This window comes from Strix uralensis, chromosome 3 (assembly GCF_047716275.1).
Source record: "Strix uralensis isolate ZFMK-TIS-50842 chromosome 3, bStrUra1, whole genome shotgun sequence".
Lineage (NCBI taxonomy): Eukaryota > Metazoa > Chordata > Aves > Strigiformes > Strigidae > Strix > Strix uralensis.
In genome coordinates this window covers 92,764,250-92,780,843 of record NC_133974.1, presented here as the reverse complement: position 1 = coordinate 92,780,843, position 16,594 = coordinate 92,764,250, and positions in this window count along the sequence as shown.

The following is a 16,594-nucleotide window of genomic DNA, read 5'->3' as shown; positions in this document are numbered from 1 at the left end:
TTTTTATTTTCAGGCAGAACTGGTAAAGTAAAATTTTCTGGGAATAAATAGTTGGGACAGGAATTGGACACCAGCAGGAATTACTACAGTCCTGACTGCCAGTGGACTGATTGTTACTGCTGATGTGAAAGATGTTTCTGATTGTTTATCAGTTGCCGTTTGCCACAGACTTTCTGAAGTCTGCTGCTTAAGCTAGCTTCCCTAAATGATTTAAAGAATATGCATCTATTTCTCAAAGAGTAGTCAACAGGTTTTGTTTGAATTTAAGGATTGCTTCTGCCAATTAGCTCAAAGGGAAGTAAGCCTTTTACAATACACTGCTTAGTCAGTGGCGTGGAGGTAGAGAAGCTACATTTCTGATGTGCTAAAATAATAGCAGTTAGGAAGTTCTTCTCTTACTAACAACTTTATAAAGCAGTAACAGGGAGAGGTGGTGTAGGCCACTGCACGGCAAGAAAAGAAAGAGTGATTCAAACCAGTCTTTGAGAATGTACAACAAAGAAAATTATCCGTTGCAAATAGCCCTGGACAGCAATTCTCTGATATTGTGGTGATGCTCCTAAAAGTGCTGACATTAATCTTCATTGATGAAAATATTACATACTAATGTTACTGTATCTCTTTTTGTATGGTACCCAAGATCAGTAAAAACTTAGACAATGATGAAGTAGGTCTCGAGTAAATATATACTCTGTAAAACAAGATTGTAAGATCTGAGGCACAGTCTTCCCACTCTTAATAGGTTAGTTTTTCTTAAATTTAGTCATCCATTTTACTATTGTGTTTCCTGATATCCACAAATAGCAAATGTTTCTCCATTCCTTCTTTCTTCTTTCTGTCACATCAGAACATACCTCATCTTAACTTTTATAAACTAATTCTTGCCTGGTTAATCAGCAGAAATTTGCTCTGCCTCAACTACATCTAAGAGTTTTTAGACAAAGAATCCAAAGTTTACATGAAAATAATTCACTGTTCAACAAACGAAGAATTCAGAAATTACTCTTTCATTAGATAAGCATGTCGTATCGTGCCTGAGTTTGCAAAGGGTTTAATGCCTCCTTAGATGAGCTCACACAGAATCATTATCTCATGACGTCTTAGTTTTTTATACAGCAGCATTGCCTGTCTTTCTTTGCTAGCTTCAAAAAGAGAGAGAAGGATTTAAAATCAGGGTTTTTTTTTTTAATATTAAAGAGCTTTCATTCGTTGGATTCTCTTTGTTGGTCTGGAGAAAAAAAGCCAAACAAAATTGCTTCCAAACACACTACTTCAAACAGAAATTTTAGCTGGAATGGATAGAATATTGAATTAAAGCTATATGATAACTTTAATCTCTTTTGTGCACTCAGTAACATGATTATATTTTTGAACACAGAGTGTGAAAAGTGCATGGTCACCTGTAAGCAGAAGTATGTTTTTGAGATTACTTCACATTTATGGATAGTTCTGGTTCTTGGTATGCATGTGTGTCACAACCAGGTCAGGGTGGCTGCCATGCTTCTACTGTGTCACAACTGTGAGACTGTGCTGGCATGGGACTGGTAGGTTAATCAGAAATAATCAGAAACTCTGATTACAACAGGCAGTAAATGATGAAGGGGTGATGAGTTTCATATTCTGAGAACCTAGTTGAACTCCTAGCATATCGTCTTTCACCAGGGAACAGTGAAGCTCTTGGGTAGTCAATTCCAATTGTGCTTGAAAAATCACTTACAGTGCTGATTTCTATGTTGGTCCTCAAAAGTTTGAGGTATCTCTGTGACTTTCAACCTCAGTAAGGTTTGGTGTGTGAGTTAAGAGAATAAGGACCATTGGTCATCCCTGTTTTATAACGTAAGATTTGGTGAGTACTGTGAATGAAAGGGGGTATGTGTGTGGATGTGTGTGTTAATTGCAGAATATTCCATGTGAATAAGCAGAAAAATACCAGATATGTTTTTGTGACTATTTTTAAAACAATATAATAAGCAGTTCTCTTCAGCTTTCTGTCTTAGATTCTGTAAAACAAGTTAAATTGTTATGTGATTAAGCATTAATGCATTTTACATAAATTGCATTCCAGAATTGGTTTAGAGCTACAGAACAGTCACGCAACTTAGATGTTACAATGTACCTTCCAATATGCTTCTTCCAACTAATTAGTGTGAAGAATTTAACTTTAATAGTGGTATTAGCTTAAATGCTCCATGGTAAGTTATAATGAGGGCCAGGAACATCCTGTCTGATAAGTGTACTATCCCAAAAAACTTCCAGTTGCTTACAGCTTTGTCAAATAGCACAAATATGTAGTTTGATGTTTTCTATTTGGAGAGTGTTCCTTAGCTTGGACTTCTAAGCAAAGGAGGTGCAATTTATCTTTTTTTTTTAAACAAGGGCACAGAAAAGTTTCTTCCTGTGTTTTCTATTTTTTTCTCTGAAATGTGTGTTTTGGATGAGCAGGTATTTAGTGATTAGGGGCATGGTGCCCTATATGTCCAAGAAGTACTTTTTTGCCATCTCAGTTTGAATTTGTGTTAAGTGAAAGTTCAGCATGGTTTTGCTGTGTGATAGAATTATAATAACAGACAAATAATGTTTAGGTGTGAGGACCAAGTATTAAGGCAGGAGGCCTCAAATTCTCGAAGCATCTGGAAATGACAGAAATTTAGTTTTCTACTAAATTTAATCTAGATAATCACTTGTGCAATATTTATGAGAAGTTAATGTTTTACAGTGATTTTGGATAACATGGAGCATCACTGAGGATACTGTTGGTCCTCCAAAGTTTGAGGTAGGCAAAACTGACTGCAAATGTTAGAAGTTTCAAAGAAGAAGGTTCTAGCAAAATAAATAACCAATTCTGGCTCAGCCAGACCCGGTACACTAGATTATAGAGGAGGGAAGTGGGCGGAGAGAAAATATTCACAGTTAAAACACCAATAGGTCTCACTGGCCTTTAGCAACCTCAAATCTGCACTAAAATGAATTTTTGTATTCTCCGTAATGAGTTTCTCCCTAAATCTTTGAAACTACTCTCTTATTTGAGGATTATCTGTCCTGGGAAAAACAAAAGCAAGATAAATGTTCTCTTTCAAAACCTGCATTGAAATTCCTGTCAATATCTGCTATATATTTATAATCTGACACAGTGAAGGATTGATGAGATCATTAACAGTGGACTAAGATGACTCATTTCCCTGTCTTTCATAACTGCTTCTGCTGAGCTCTTTACTTCTCCTGGCTGCCCAAAGGAGAAGCTCTGGCATGTTCTGAGCAGGCTTCCAGAGAGTTGGGGGAAACTGGCCCATTCTTTTACAGTCCTTCTTTTACAGGTGACCAAGGGATTCTTCAAATCTTACAAATTTTCTGTGCCAGCAGCCGTGATATACTCAAGAGATTTTTTCATTCATTTTGCACAGTCATTAATCATTAGACTCCACAAACATCAGGAAATCTGCTAGTGTCATTCACAATCTCTTACTTTCCACAGGCAAAACTCTTGGTATTGATAAGATCAGGATTTGACTTTCATTGTCATGTGTAACTTATGTACAATCTCTCAGATCCTATGGTAAGGGGAACGGTATCTGTTATATTCCAATCCCCTTCTGGGTTTCCTGTGGCTAGTAGGATGAAAATAAGTTCCCATAGGTTTTTTCAGATGTTCTTCTCAGTAGCAGAATTATGCCTTACTTCTGTTGCTGTGGGAAATTCTCTCTTGTTTCAGCTGTTGTAGGTTAAGGAACATTCTCGTAGGGTTATGACTAGAGAGTGGACTAGAAATGTGTATGATGAGAAATCACTTTTTATATCTTGTTGCATGCCCTAACTCTGCTGATCTATTATACATCCATTCTGTTCAAAGGCTAATTGTAGAAATTATTAATAAAAATTTAGGAAATGGTAAGGGATTAGTCCATGTCTACATATTAATTTATGTTCTGCCACAAAATAAATTACAGGGCTTTGTGACCATACTTTGAACATGAGAGAAGGGAAAACACTCATAGTCAACTTGTTCACTTGAGAGAAAAGCAGTTGCTTTAGACTTATCTTGCATCTCAGAGGAAGACCTATTCTTGTTCAGCTTTATGAATAAAAAAATAATTAAAGGCAATTTATAAAAAATAATTAAAGGCAATTTTTTGTCTTTTATCTAGTCTTGAGTCTTGGTTTTAGGATATTTGCCTGAATTGCTTAAGGTTCTATTTGGCTATGTTAGCACCTCTAGCTTTACTGATAAAGAGTGGCCTGAAACAAATATGGTCACTTTACTAAGGATCAAAAGTAGGCTAAAAACAGATTTGCAGTAACAAATTTGGGGGGAAAAAAAAAAAAAAGAAAAAAGCTTATCAGAAAGTTGTTAAAGATGTGGGAGTCTATTAAGAACTGGAGGATACTTTTTGTCTTCATATGGATTCACACAGAGCAAAAACATGTCAGTGGTCTGACATCCCAGAGTGGCTTTGAATTGTCTGAATCACAGAGCTGCATCATAATGACTCATTCTCATTGCATACTGACATCCCTGCTGGGAAAGAACTGCTGTCTCTCGCTTGTAGTAATTTCAGTTTGCACACTTTTGTTTTCTCTTCTCACTGAAGTTTTTGTTCTTACAGACATCTAGAGTTGAGATTGCCTTCTTCAAGAAGACAGGCACTGTTTTGCAGGTGCAGTAGGTAATTTACTTCTGTATTAAGAGCAAGTATTTACTCCACCAAATGGAAAAGGAATATAAAATCCTATCCAGTGTCTCTAGGGGCTTTGCTAAAACTGAAATCCCTCCCATGTCAGTGCACAAGAGGGTAGTAACACAAGCACCAGTTGCAGATTTTTACTGTTTGTGTACACCTTTCCTTTATACATGTAACATCTAAACCCTTTAGAATAAATAAAACAAGAAAGTGAGTAGCCACTGAAAGAAAAGCCTTTCTAAAATAAGGTGATCAAACAGTGCCATGGATTTTTTGTATTCAGTTCCACTCAGCTCAGAGCTATCCTGCCTGGGGTGAAACAGTATATATCCTGAGTTTTTCCCCATCATAGATCAGTCCTCAAACAAGTGAACCAGGAATGGCACACACAGAGCAGATGCTTCACTAACCACATGTTCTTCTAATCATTCTGGATGTAGATGAGACATTGTTTTCAGGGCAGATTTCCAAATTTATGCTGGGGGGGGGTAGAACCCAAAACATCCTTTTTTTGGAAATTATAAAATTTTTTTTCCCCTTCTTATGCTTACCATCTTCTGTAACCTTGGTGACACAGTGGGTGATCTGTCCTTCCACAAAGTCATTAGAAATGCTACTCACTGCATTGTTCACAGGGACTTTTCAGGTGTATGTTAGTATTACTGCCAAATCCTTGTCAGCACACTCAGGCTAAGAGCATATGACTGTTGATGTCTGGCAGTAGTCCTACAGGATTTGCTTCTAAAGATTGATAAGTCCACACAAGATGAGGAGAGATCACGCTAAAGAGGAAGAGTGATAGTGCCCTCCTGAATACATCTTTTCTTAGAACCTCCAAGGAATAGGTTTTGGGTCTCTGCTGCTACATGTGTCTCGATAATATTCTCAAATCTTCTTGTCCAGATTTTTTTTTTTTTTTTAAACTTTATGAATCCATTCCTTGTCTTTTCTTATCCAGGAAATTGAAGCTTAGGTTATTTGATTCAAGTTTTCCTTTGGAGTTGGCAGTAATTCTAAGGCTGAGGGCCAATTCATCGTTCCCATGCTGGATACTCACATGCCATTTCAACCTTTAATGCAGTTAAACTTTGTAAAACTGTTTAGCTAGCTTTTTCCCTTATTGTCAAATAATCCTTCTTAGAACCCATTTACAAATTCTTCTCAGCCAGAGCTTTTCAGAGTGGTGAAAATGCATTTATACATTTATGCTTATGTTTTAATGAGTATTTTTTTAATTACAAAAATCAAGTATAAGTTAAAATTTCCTCAAATTAAGTAAACATGTCATCACATAGTTTCTGAATGCTCAGAGGCAAATTCATTAACATTTCTTGAATCTTAGGGACAGGTGGTTTGGGGTTTTTTTTGTTTTTTTCCTGGCAATGGCTAAAGAGTTAGGGAACCAGAAGTTTTCACTTAAATTTCTTAGCCTTATTTTTTCTTTTAATCAGTAATTCTCAAATTCTCTCTGGTTTCTTTCTCAATTTTTGTCCTTTTTTTAATGAACTAGACTCTGAGAAAAGAGTTAGAATGATATTTAGTCAAAAAAAGAGAAGCCTTAGAGTTCATGTAGTCTTCCCATTTGTAATAGTTGCTATAAAGACGATGTTCAGCACACACATTCAAACTTTTGTGGTCTTCTGAGGGTAGGAACTTTGCCTAAATGATCTCCTGACCTCCCTAATGAAGCGTTTTCCTTGTGGTTTTGTCTCCTCTTAAGTTTTTCTCTGAACTTTGAATCACCTTGATGGGGGAAGGTTGCATTCACATTTGGTGGCTATGAAATACTCTTTGCAGCTGTACTGGGATAGAAACAACTTTCATCAATATAGAGCTTTACTGGTCTGCTCTGCTGAAGGTGTTAGTCCTAAGGGAGATGAGATCTTTCCATAGATGGTTGTGATCTGATAAATGAGTGTGTGTGTTGTTTAAAACTGTGTATTCCATTTGCAGTGCTGCTCAATCATACTTCAATACTTTTTAGTCTAATGATTTTAGACAAATGATTCAAAGCATTTAGTCAAGTGTGTCTCAAAAAACCCAGCAACAACAAAAAAGAACTCTTCCTCTTCTTCTTCCTCTGCTCTCTTCTTTTAGCTCGTTATCTCAGTCCCCACTCTGCACCCGGGCAGAGCCCCAAAATGAATAATTCTCCTTGTGGGAATGACATTTGCATGACCTTAGAAGACTAGGTAGAATTATAGCTTTGATTGGAAATTGCTGCTGCTCTTTTATTGGTGGTTTTTAAAGTTATGTATTATTCATTCTTAATGGCATTAGATGTTTCATCTTCTAAAATAATGCTTTATTACTTTTCTGTAAACTTAGAAAGGTTATCAACAATTGTGTGTTGCTTTCCTTCTTTTCTATGGATAAGTATATTTTTTAACAGCAGACTATAGATTGCAGAGGCGACATTGAGACATAACTGGCATGGAGCCAGATTCTGATAGCATCACAGTGTGGTATAGGTCAAGACTTAATTTAGTCTGGCTTCTAGCGTGAACAGATTCTCCTCTAATGTCATCATCTCTTTGCTCCTGACATAGAATAATAGCTATTTCTATTTACATCTCATTTTCAAGCCAGAAAATTTCTATGCTAGTACTAAAAAGGGAAGAAAGGTACAGGATATAGTGTCCTTGCTATAGTTGAATTGTTTCTGGAAGAATAGAAGTAGGTGTTAGGGACTTGATTTTCATCTTGCTCTCTTAAAAATGAATAAATAAAGGTAAGATAAGGTTTGTATCTTTAAGCCGTCTAGTTAGTGTAGCAATATATGGTCATTTATGTTGTGAAGCCCTCCAGTTCCTAACTTAAATGAATCTGCTGCAAGAATTTAGTGTGTGAAACCTGAGTTTTGCAGAGACTATAGGTCTTTGATAGAGAAGTTACACCTAGCTTATACTTGTAAGTAATATTGTGCCTTGATCTTTTTTTTTTAAACATGTAGTAGAATTTCAAACACATTTTCATATCTTCTAGTTCCTTACTTCTTGCAACAGTTTTCTCCTTAAAGTCCTTCTTGACAAAGTCACAAAATGTATTCTGTCTGTCTCTTTCTTTTTTTTAATAAACCATACTGTCTTCCACTTCTGGCATTCAAGTTTCTGGTCTTTCCAGGTTTTCAGCTGGTTATTTGGGAACTCTGCTGCTGGTTTTGTTTAGTAGTATTTGTATCATCTTCTCCTTACTGCTTATTGGGATTTGAGTTTTATATGCATGGGATCTTTAATCACCATTTTTTGGCATCTTAACATCTTGAATTAATTTAAGCAGATGAAAGAGATCAATAGGTAAGGTCTTAAATATTCTTGCTAGCCAGATGCTCATATATTTTGCATGCAGAAATCTTCCAACTGCTGTCAGGTTGACAAATGAATTGAGTTTTGAATGTGTCCCCTGTTTGCTTTAATGGCTGAGTGTTCAGGTATTCCAAACCCCATGTTCTGTCTCCACATTGAAGTGTGTAGGCCTAATAGCAGGGAAGCTTCATATTTATTATTTTAGTATATAGTACATTTCTGTTTTAGTGCTGTCAGAAATAGTTAATTTTAAACATTTGTAAATATCTTCGGACTTAAAACTCCAAACACAGAATCTTTTAACTGCTTCAAACTTGCACAGGGGGTACTTGGGGGAGGAGGAGCTTATTTCAGTAGCTGGCTTTTGAACTCTAGAATTAAAAATTTAATTCTTTGTTACCTGTGTTACCTCAAATTATTTTTTGAATTTGCTATAAAGTTGCTATAAATCAAAACTGTCTCACCTTAGTGTATAGATATTTCAGTTAGTCCTAGATATTATTGCATTATTTCAACCTTTGCAAACAAGCTTAACAAATCTATAGCAGTTACTATATTCTTTGATATTATTTATGGTAAGGACTGGTACCAAAATACACACACTGTCCTGCTGTAGGAAGGTCCCACACTCGGAATGTACAGAGTACCTGTTGTCACAATGTAAAGCCTTGAGATTCTTGACACATAAGTTGGAAGGTAGTGCAGCGTGTGGGAGCAAAATTTTAAAGACATTATGAAGTATGCTATCATTATACTACTAGAATAATTGTTGTAGAATTCAAGACATTAGATATCATAAAGATTTTATTGTTGCTTAATGACTTAGAAATACAAACATAGGGAAATCCCATGGGTCTAAGCACAGTCAAAATCTCTGCCAAGGTGCAATTTGGAAAGATGCCATTTAACCTCCAGGAAAAGATCCTGCCAGAAGCTTGGACTAATAACACAGTGTTCAGACTCACTGCCTAAATAAATAGACTTTACAGCCTATTGGATGATGACGATACATAAAAATATATTAACAAATCCCAGTAATGGGATAATACCAACATCTTAGACCTACCTATGATTGAAAATAAACAGAGCACTTAACATAAGGGAGCAGAAAGAAACTATTCAGGCCCTGTATTACTGTTCTTTCTAGCCTGATTTCCCAGGGAAAATAGATCTATGCAGTCTTGTCTTGCTGACTGTCCTCATTTAGTACATTCAGAACCCACTGTTCAGCCAAAGTTGAACAGAAGCATAACTTGCCTCTAAGATTATTAAGTTTTTTCTAGGTTTGTGGAAAAGCTGGATAGATAAGGATAAAAGAAATATGACAGCCCCAGTTTGTGTCTCCTACATGAAAACTTTTGCATTGCTATGTAACAGAGAATTCAACTGTGGGAGCTGAGGGGAGGTGGGAAACCATTAAATTCCCTGAGAGCAGAAAAAGCTTCAATTGCAACTTGCAGTCAGCTGAGACACCAATCAGTTGGAAGCCAGGCCTTACTGACTCTTACGTATGCAAAACTCCTGATTTAGTTATATCACCATGATCCTTAAAATTTCTGGTCACAGCACACAAATTTGGAAACTGTTTACTTTTCCCAGTAATTTTTTCTATCTTAATTTCTCTTTGTGTAAAGTAGTTTTTTGTACTTACACTTATTACTGCTTTTCCAGTGTTGTAGTATCCATGTACATGTAGGCTAAATTCTGCTGCCATTGGCAATGGAAGCAACTATAGTTCACTTTTGTCCTGTATTGCAATTAGTGGTATCATTGTCTTTCATTATATGACAAGCTTACATTCAAGCCTTTTTATCAGTAAAAATGTGTGGCTTAAAATCTCCAGATTTCAGTTATGAAACAGAATTTGTGACTATAACTCATGCTGATGTCTTCTGGGGAAGGAAGAGGAAGATTGGATTCTGATGTACAGTGATTTTCTTTGTAAAGTTTTTCTGTGTCTGTCACTGTAATGCTAGTTGTTGTTCTCAATGTGTTCTAGACTTTCTAACATGGAAGATGCATTACTTTGCTTGAGGTTACTAGCACAGTCTTGAAAAAAATTTCCAAAAAAAATACTAGCTAAAGAGAAAAGCGTGAGAGGGAGACATGAAAGGGAAAAGGCTTTATATTTTTCTTTATTGAGTCAGATCTGCCAAAATCCTTGGATTTGAAAGTGACAATTATTTTCTTCTGGTGTCTTCTTAATTTCTCTTAGGATGCAATATATAATATTATTGAAATATCTTTGATTGGTAGCAGGGCGTTTATGAGTAGGATATGTACTATTGTCCATGGACTTGCAAAGTTTATCACTTAAACTAAAAAAAATTGTGAAAAAATGAAATAGTCCCATAAAATACCCTTCCCGCACCTGCCCTTGCAGTGAACAGCTGAATGTTGCCATTAGGCTGTGTATATTTCAATGAAATTGAAAGTTGCTGCTGCTACAGGGACACCTTCTTGGTGGTTCCCAGCTGCAGCAGCACTGGCCCCTTCCTTTTCACATTTAATGCTTTGTCTGGACCCAGGAAAGCAGCTGTCAGTTTCTGGAACAGAATTTCTTTAAGGAAGGGGTTCTTGTTCCTCACTATGTAAGAGGAGGTCACAATTCTAAGCTACAATTTTTAAAATGCTGACAGGGAGGGTAAGGCTTCAGTCTCTGGATGAGTGTTTGAGGCTGGAATTTTCTTTTTTGAAGCTGTTTTCAAATCACACTTTAATTATTAAAAAACCCCAGCTAATAATTTGAAGCAGTGGTAACAGATTAAAGCCAATCAGAAATAACCAGTTTTAAAGTAGTTTCCTTTGAACAGTTCTTTACAAAACTTTCTCTTGGGCACCAGAGCTATGCTGACAGTGGAAGTCAAGTATAAAGCATTCTGTCTTGTTGCTTTTCTGTAAAGAAACCTAAAGCAACAGTAAACATAAAGAAAATGTTACTACTAGTTTATTCATTTGCATAACTTACAGGACTCCTAAATCAGTTTGTAGCTGGCTTCACATTTTAATGCAAGAGAATGTGAAGTTCAGCTTTCATGGCAAGAATGATTGTAGGTGACATTCAGAACTTCTCTTCTGAACCCACCAAGAGCTTGGGGACAGTCAAACTTTTTTCCTCCTTGTCTTTCAAATGGCAAAAGCAACAGCCATGTCCAAAAATAACTACTGAAAAGGATGTAATGTGGAAATCCCCAAACTCTTGAGGATTCATAAAAAAGTTGTTTGCTGAATATGACTAGAAGCTGTCTGCCTTGTGGGTTCTTTTTAAAGAAAGCAGCTGTCCCTGTTCTGATCTTTTTTCATCCTAATGATGTTTATCTATACACCAGAACTAAAAGTGAGATAGATTCCTTGCTCACATGTGTTTGAATATAATTCAAGATGGAAGAGTAGTCTGAGACACAGAAAAAGGATCAGTTCCCAGAAATAATGATCTTCTAGTACTTCTAGAGGCTTCATAATTTCCCTAGGCATGAGTGAATTCACAGCTTCTGTAATGTGTGACTTTTTGAAGAAGATGAAGTAAAATATAATTGAAATTTAAATAAAGCCAATGCTAAAGCTTACTGCTTTGTGTGTTAATGCAGTAGCAGTCTGCATTTTTTTTTCAGCACACACTTCAGTGCTACTGTGGTCAAATATCTGTGCTTGAAAAATTTTACGGATTTTTCAGGTGGAATACCTACCTTTAAATTTTCTTATAGTTTTTGTAAGTGAACCTCACAGCTAGTATTCAAATGTCTAAATGAAGTGAGAGAGATGTCTTCTTGATAAATATTGCTGTGTGGTGTGAGGCAATTGGTTTTACTTAGAGTTCTGGCAGCTGGTAGATTTCAAATGTGAGAAACTTGGCAAGTTCAGTGCAGGATAATCTTCAAGCTGCAAGTAGCTTGGATGAAGCCATAGGATGAAACAAAACCAAGAATGACTTCTCTTGAAAGTGATTCATCTGCATTCACCGAATGTAAGAAAACCGAGTTTTCTCTCTGATGTTGACAGTGCAGTTCAGCGCCACCAGCTAGAGCTTTGCTTACAAATAGAGTGCTTGCATAATAGAGTGCTTGCAATTTTTCCTATTTGTAGATACAGTTTTTGAATAGAGAACATTTCAGTAATGGTTTTCAAGCTCACCTTTCTTTCTGAATTTCCAAGGTTGCGTTGTTATTTATTCAGATTAGGGTAGGACCTCTCATAGACCCTGCTGTGCCAGTCACTATACAAACTCAGCATAAGAGGTTTATCAGTTTTCAGAGAAATAGTAGTCTAAATTCAGTACTGCAGTGGAACTGCTTTTCTTACTCATTTCCTGGGAAGTAATTTCCTTATTTTTAATGAACCATATTAAAATAGGGCCTAGAAACCTTAATCACAGCAGAAGACTTGGGTAATAGTCCTTGCTACAGGACTGGCAGGCCAGTGAGGTAAGTGGGGGGCAGACAGCTGGCAGGGCAGGGTCCCCCCCAGCCAGGGCCCACTGCCCACAGTGCCTGAGCAAGGCAGGACCACAGGCTGGGCACAGGTTCCACCAAGTCTAGATCATCACAAAAACTCACAGTGACAAGGCAGGTCCAAGGTCAGGCCAGGCGTTAGGGTCAGCAGCTGTGACAGAGCTGGATACTAACACTGTGGTAACCTAGCTCAGGCAGAGACTGATGGCCCTGGGCTGGGCTTAAATAGAGCTCCTGGGCCCATGGGCACAGGGGTGTGTGGAGGCCTCAGGTGGGGCTGGTCAGGGCTGTTAAGGCCTATCAGTGTACTAGAGGCTCTGACAAAAACTCTTTCAGTGTTTAGGATAGGAAGATAGAGTTGATATAAGATGTACTTGGAGATGCTGTGCAAAGCTAATGTAGTAAAAGAGAAAATAATGTTTTCATAAGCCAGCTGTGTGAACAGCTGCATCTTGTCTGATTTTATCTTTTTAATGAAAAGATCTGAATGCTACGTAAATAACGGAAATTGCTGCAAACCCTCCGTGTATATACAATCAGTATGTTGCAGGAGCTGTCATGGTAGATACTGAAAAAGGATGAGAAAAGAGTGTTGAGAAGTGGCATTGCAGACAAGCCTGGAAGGGTTTTGTTTTAGTTTGTCCATAATGCAGTGTGAAAGATAGCATGAATGTGTTTGTGGAGGAAAGGGTAAATAGGTGATGGAAATGGCTGTTGCTAGCTGCGTGAGGGATCAGGCTGTACCAATTTACATACATGTATATTAAGAGTTCTAGTATCTTGTTCAGGAGGTGATGAATAAGGGGAGGGGTTGGACATTTAAGAAAGAGGCCTGATACATTATTGTTACTGACAAGGAAAGTAATTAATGGTAGCATTTTATGCTGAGAGTCATGTTATGGAAGAACCGCTCTGTAAGTTGTGGCAGCATTGATGGTAGATGTCAAGCATCTGGACAAGAGGTCCAGTGGCTGACCAAGACTGGTTTGAAGTCTGCTTTGTTTCATTGGAGTGCAATAGAATTTTCTAAGCAAATGAAACCTAGTTCGTGTTCTCTCCTCTCCCACACAATTTACATCCTTTTCTCCAAAAGACCTCTTGGTTGTTTTGGAATAAAGAGCATTTCAGCCTCATAGCTCAAATACAGGGCAGATGGTGCCCTTGCAGAATTTAAATAAGATATCAGCATGTTGTCACCTGTAAGTGCAGTGGTTAGAGCAGTTCTGCAGTGCAGTCACTGGGATGTCAAAAACAGAGGAAAGAAATTTTACTTCAGCAAATGCTGCATACAACAGTTTTACAAATTGGTTAATGCTATTTGACTTGCTGCAGTGCACCTGGCAGAAAATTATTAGAATGAGACACATATGCACACAAAAGTACTGTGAGTTTAAAAAAAAATATGTAATTGGTTTCTGCATGTAGTAGGTTGAGGGAATTGGAGGGAATTTAATATATCCATAACTAGCAGGTTTAATTTGTCAGCTTTTAGCATGGCTTTAGACATTAATGGGGCCCAGTATGAATTTAAAAAAACATACTACCTTTATCATCATCAAGAATGAATACTCAGTTTTCTTAAAGTACGTACAAGGTTGTCAGCTGCAGTCTGTTCCTAAAGTGAAGGCTATATGGAGAATGTGTACCTACATTTCCACTTTCATTTGTGTTACTATTATCATTATCATTTAAACATAATGTTAACATATTGCTCAAGTGAATCATTGTTTCAATTACTGAATTCCATTTTATATTTTCTTCTTAAAAGGGGCAGAAAGGTAAAGAGCTTGAAAAATAATTTAGATGGACACAGCTATTTAGGGTGCCATTTCAGGAAAAAGTGGTGAGGTTTTTATTGTTAACCTAGAAAATACTATAGGATTGAAGAGAATTGAGCATCCAAGTATGAGACAAGTGCTAAACACTACTTAAATAGTCTAGAGTGGAGAGCCTCACATTACCAGAACAGACCATTTTTTAAAGAAAGAAGTGAAGCTTTGCATGAGCAAGGAGAATATAGAAGGGAAAGAACAATGCAAACATTAGAAAAGTTGGTAATAGTTTTTGCAGTGAGAATGAGATAAGTGAATGGAAAAATCTATGAATTGATAAAGGGAGTCACACAGGGAAACAGCACTTGAGAACACAGTGTTTGAGTGTAAAATGTTTTAGTGAGATAAATTCATACTTGTTTGAGTCAGTGCTTTTTTGGATTTGATTCTGTGTTGTGTCTCTTGAGAGTCAGCAGTAAAGATTCTGTTTTGGGGAGTTACACCACCCAGATGCTGATTGATTGCTACCAGGGATTGTTCTCATTTAAGGTGGCATCTTCCAAGATGCCATTGAACCAATATGCAGCTATAGATAATCCAAAGCACTTGACGTTGCACATTAATCTATTTCCTTTCCTTTCTCCCACCTCAGTATTGACAAATTAATGAAGCTTACCAAAGCTCATCAGAAGAGACCATGTCATCCCTGTCAGAAGAATTATTTTATTTGATTTTGCTTTTCTGTCATCATCAGTGGGCTCACACACAGCCACAACTGCAGAAATACAATCTGTCTCTTTATGAAGGATAAGAACAGAAGACAGGGAAAAAAAAAGAGTTATTGTCCCTGAGGTGGTTGGGTTTTATTTTGGTGTGTCATGTGAGAGGCAGAAGAATTCCCAGACAATATGCAGACATATGGAAAAAGAAAGATTTTTGTTTGTTTTCTGTGTGTATTCAGGAGGATGCTTTACTGGTGATGAATTGTTTGGGGTTTTGTTTGTTTGTTTGTTTGTTTTCCTGATCTATGCACTAAGGTTTTTCTGGTGCAAGGGCATGTTAGTGATATATCTCACCCCAAAAATATATTCCAGAGCACATCTAGAGGAATTTAAAATTGGTGAGTTAATCAAGCTGAACCAAAATGAATAAACATCACTGGTTAAAGGGTTAGATTGAATTCACCAAGAAACTGTCCTGTTCTAATGAATCAAATTACTTTAAGGCTCTATTAAAATCTATAAATAGATTTTTTTTTTTTTTTTTTTTTTTTTATGGAGAAGGAAACTGGCAGTTATAGGGTAAGTTTAAAAATTAGCAAGGTAGAAGAGCTGAGGCTGTACTTGCATGAGCAACTGAGCTGACCAAAGAGCTCACTGCCTCTGAAAATGAGAGGTCTCACCACCCTGCCCTCCTGTCTTGCTTCCATCCACACTGCCCTGTCCCTTCCTTGGAGGTTGCTCTGCTACCCAGGAGACCCTTCCCTTGGCAGGCTGCAGTTCCTGACACATTCCTCTTTGGACAGGCGGGTTTTTGTCAAGGTGAGGATGACACTGTCACAGTGATGGCAGCGGTCAAGATGAGCACTGGAGCTCATCTGGCAGCTCAGCTGTAGGAGTGCAGCTCTGAAGTGAGGAAAAGGTAACCATCCTCATTGCCACAGCAATGATCTGTTAGATCAAGTCACGCCATCTCATATGGCTGTGTACTGTGCCTCAGGATGAAATGGATAATTAAAACATTTGTGTTAAATATCAAACCTGCTTAACTGTTTTACAGAAACAAACTGCCCTGACAAAATTGCTTCTCCTTTGGAGTCAGGTGTTGAAGTATAATTTGAACATGAAAAGAAACAAATCATGAACCAATCCATATTTTTAAGTGTTAGTTCACTTTGGCCCAGAGTAGGTGTTCTGCAAGATGGTATTTGTTTCTTTGGGGTATCTAATTCGTAAGTGAAGATGTAAAAGTCTTTTGTGCAAAAAGCTGCTTTAAAGGAACTGATCGGGAAGCTGATAGAGCTACAGCCCTGCAACCATTAGAGGCTGTGAAACCCATTTTAAGAACTAGATAAATGCTGAGGGGATATCCAGCTTTCCATTTTATCTGTATCGGAAATAGCTGTTTTAAAGGGGACTTGCTTCTTTCATTGCACCTGGTCTGGGTGGGCTGTAGCACACCTCTGATTAGATCAACTGTGTGGAAAGAGAATTGCTACGCCGTATCCAGCGTGGCTGTGGTTACTGAGTATACCCACTGCTGCAGTAAGGAGCAGGAATTAAAGCTACGTGAAACAGATTTCCATTTTTTTTCTCCAGTTTATATTTCATCTATTTTACCCAATGGAAAAAAAGAGCAAATAGAAAAAAAATGGTTTGAATCAAACCAAAGTC